At 35.2% G+C, this 4411-nt stretch overlaps 1 pseudogene; it reads right to left on the reverse strand.

The window, feature by feature from the left end:
* Nucleotides 1-1006: 1006 nt before the first annotated feature.
* On the reverse strand, nucleotides 1007-1955 carry LOC141546913 (olfactory receptor 9G19-like; annotated as a pseudogene).
* Between the last annotated feature and the right edge of the window lie 2456 nt (nucleotides 1956-4411).

Raw genomic sequence — 4411 nt, forward strand, 5'->3', positions numbered from 1 at the left:
AGAGCCATCAGCATCCAGAGAGAGAATTAGGGAGATTGAATGTGGGACACAGCATTGCATTTTTATCATTTTGTGTAACTATTTGGTTGTTTTTTTTTTCTTATCTCATGTTCTTTTTTTTCCATTTTGATATTCTTTTCCCTGTGCAGCATGATCAATAAGGAAATATGTTTAGAAAAATTGCATATGTTTAGCTTGTAGTGAATTGCTTGCCGTCTAGTAGAAAGGGGGAGAGTTTTGGAGCACAAGGTTTTGCAAAAATGAATGTTGAAGACTAGCTTTATATGTATTTGGAAAAATAAAAAGCTCTAAAAGAAAGAAAACTCACGCATGAAATCAGATATGAATGAACAACTTAATAAAAAATGGCTAAGCGCAGTGCTATGTGATAGGAATATAAAAACAAGTTTGAAAATCAATCTGCCTTTAAATTCTAATCAGGAAAAGTATAGTAAAGTCATACTGGACACAAAGAAGGGACTATATCATCAGCAGGTATGGGAAGTAGACTATGGGATTGCATGAACATTTGGGCTCTGTCAGTGGTAGAGGTCAATTTTCCACAAAAATTAAGAAGATCCTAGAGCTGGGCACAGGAGAAAAGACTATAGGAAATGGCAAACTCTTGTTTCTATGAAGATAAAAGCAAAAAAGCTTATTTCTAAGAGCTCAGAAGAATATCACTACCATATTGGTCAAATAAAATTTATATTAACATGAAGATTTTTTTCAAAGAGACATTAAATAACTTGAGATTATAGAATGTAAGTATATAATTGTTTTTTTCCAAAGAAACTTTACACTTCTTACTGATGGTTGCTTAGGCTAAATTATCTTAACTCTGATAATTTTATTCCACAGTAAAACAAAGTATGGCAAGCCACTTGGTATAATAGAAAATATTCTCCAAAGCAATCATAACTTCTCATGAAAACGATAGTGAATATTCATGTGATTATAATAGAAAAGGAAAATCAAGGCTTTGCTATTTGTGTATCTATTCAATTCAGGAAGCTGTCATCTTTAAGAGTTTCTTCAAGGCTTCTTTCACATCTTTGTTCCTCAGACTATATATCATTGGATTCAACATAGGGAAAACTACAGTGTAAAATAAGGAGACAATTTTATCCTGCTCCTGGGAATAGCTGGATTTGGGACGATAATAAATGTAAAGAATGGAGCCAAAGTACAAAGTGACAGAGATCAAGTGAGAAGAACAAGTGGAGAAGGCTTTGAGTTGACCCTGGGTAGAGCGAATCCTCAAGATGGCAACAATGATGAAAATGTAAGAGGCCAGGATTAATGTTATGGGTGTAAGAACATTAGAAGCGAGCACAAAATAAAGGAAAATGTGGTAATTGGCCTTCACATCACATGAGAGCTTCACCAAGGGTGGTAGGTCACAGAAGAAGTCATCAATGACATTATCCCCACAGAAAGGCATGGTGAATGTTTCATGGGGTAAAGATGCCAACGATAACAAAGGCTCCAAGATACGAAGCTGCTACAAGACCCACACAGACTCTTTGAGTCATGACTTGAGCATAGAGCAGTGGTTTGGAGATGGCCACATAGCGGTCATATGCCATGGCAACCAACAAGTAGCATTCAGTATACGCCAGGCCACCTGAGAAGAGGAACTGAGCCACACACCCAGCAAAGGAGATGCTCTTGTCCTCAGAGATGCAGGTCATCATGATTTTGGGGGTGTAAACAGTAGAATACCAGAGATCCAGAAAAGACAAGTTGCCAATGAAGAAATACATGGGGGTATGAAGCCTGGAGTCTGTACAGATTAACACTATTAGAGTGATGTTCCCTACCACTGTTGCAGTGTACACTATGAAGAAAAGGACAAAGAGCACCGATTGTAGCACAGGATCCTGGGTGAAACCCACCAGGATGAACTCAGTCACAGTGTGATTAAATTTTTCCATGACTTCACTTTATCTCATCCATGCATGATGGCAGGAGTATACATTTTTCAAAAGTACAATGATACACGCCTTTGAAAAAGAAAGAGAAATTAAAATCATCTAAGTGAATAATTCAGAACATCAGTAGAAAAATTAATACATAGAAATCCCATACTCTAACTACATAATTTTTCATTCAACAGTTATCATTTATTCCTTCAATCATTTGTTATTCATGTACTCATTCATTCAAATAGCTTTTATTAAATGCCTATCATATGTTAAAAAAAATTCTGTCCTAAGTTCTATGGATATAGTGACCCAAAAAATGACAATCGGCAAATTAAAGGAATTCACCTTGTAACATCTGCCTTTTTATTAGCTACCTGTGGTATTCTTGGTAAAATCTCAACACATACAAAACTTCAGAATTTAAATTAATAAGAATTTAATAAATCAATGAGCAACTATTTTTAAATATTTACTTTATGCCAGACATCTGAATATACAAAAAGATCAATGAAGTCAGACCATCCCCAACATCAAGGAGCTTCAATTCTCTCAAAAGTTTTGTAAGAATTTCTAAGAATTTAACAATTAGCTATCTAAACGTGTGGGAAGCTAGATGGTGCAATGGATGGACTGTTGGGCCTGAAATCAAAAAGTCATCTCCCAGAATCAATATCTAGCCTCAGATACTTCCTATTTGTGTGTCTCAAGCAAGCCACTTAACCTTATGTGCCCCAATTTCTTCATCTGTAAAATGAGTTAGAAAGAGAAATGGCAAACCATCCCGTTAAAGTTGCCAAAAAATACTCCAAATGGGGTCATAAAATTGGACTCAACTGAAATGACTCAACAACAAATATATATGTGTGATTTTATCTATATGTATGTATATATGCACATATATACTGATGCCCAATATCCCATATAGATTTATAAACACACATATACCTGCCTACATACATATTCCAACATTTTACTTCAATTATTTCCATTTCAAATTCTTTCCCTCCATCTTCTACCCCTTCTTCCATATATTAAGAAGGTAAAAAAAAATTCACTACAAATATACATGATCATTCAAAAACAATTTCCTACATGTTCATTGTAAATGGTAGGGGGAGACTAAAAGTTGAGTGAATAAGAAAAAGTTTCAGGTAGATTGTTGTGTTTTGAGTTGCACTTTAAAAGTATCCAGGGATTTTTAAGTTAGTGGTGAAGAAGAAGGGATTTCAGTAGAGCCTTAACATTGAGAGTATCTTACCATAGTTTCTCTCTCTCTCTCTCTCTCTCTCTCTCTCTCTCTCTCTCTCTCTCTCTCTCTCTTCTCTCTCTCTCTCTCTCTCTCTCTCTCTCTCTCTCTCTCTCTCTCTCTCTCTCTCTCTCTCTCTCTTTTTTTCGCTCTCTTCTCTCTCTCTCTTTCTCTCACTCTCTCTTTCTCTCTCTGTATCTCTTTTTTTCTCTCTCTCTTCTCTCACTCTTTCTCTCTTTCTCTCTCTCTTTTTTCTCTCTCTTCTCTCTCTCTTTTTTCTCTCTCTTCTCTCACTCTCTTTCTCTCTTAATCTCTCTCTTTTTTCTCTCTCTCTTCTCTCTCTTTCTCTCTCTCTCTCCATATATATATATATATATATATATATATATATATATATATATATATATATATATATATATATATGGAGAGAGAGAGAGAGATAAATATATATATGTGTGTGTGTGTATGTATGAAGGATCATAGAAAAGCTTGAATGTAAGATTGCACACTTGAATGTATCTAGAATGACCATAGTGACCTCAACAGAAATAGACACACATGCACACAATTCTGTGGCTCTCTGTTCATATATACATACATAAACACACATATGTGTGTAAGCACGCATAGATAACTGTATCACATGAAAAAGGCTGTATAGATTATCCAAACATACAAGTATATATGTATCTACATGTGTAAGATATTTGAATTTGGAGTGAGAAGATGTGAAGTTAAATTCTTTCTCTCATACAAGTACAACATTGGGCATGTCGTTTAATCTCATTGGGTTTCAGTTTCCTCATTTATAAAGTGGGGGAGGGATGGGAATGTTTCTAGTAAATAATTGACAGGATTCCTTCTACTAGTAAGACTGATCCTGGTCTGAATGCAAAATTTTCCTAACAAGTTTTCCTCCTTCCTCTCTTCTCCCCCTGTAATCCATTGTATTTCAAACTTCTGCCTTAACAATTTGAAATCTTAGTTAATATTAGGTTTGCTCATTTCTTTCCACTCTAAAATTTTCATTACTCCCTATTTCTTCTAGAGTTAATTTGGTCCCTGTAATTTTATTCCATCCACATTCTGGCATCCCATAATTTCTCAGCCTTTCTGCATATCTTCTAACTAGTCTCAATTTCCAATCAGATGTGGCATGAATGCTCTTCAATTCCTGACTACAGTCTCAGCCCCATTATTTCTTTGCTCTTACTATTTCCTATGCCTTTAATGTTCT

Source organism: Sminthopsis crassicaudata, chromosome 6 (assembly GCF_048593235.1).
Source record: "Sminthopsis crassicaudata isolate SCR6 chromosome 6, ASM4859323v1, whole genome shotgun sequence".
Lineage (NCBI taxonomy): Eukaryota > Metazoa > Chordata > Mammalia > Dasyuromorphia > Dasyuridae > Sminthopsis > Sminthopsis crassicaudata.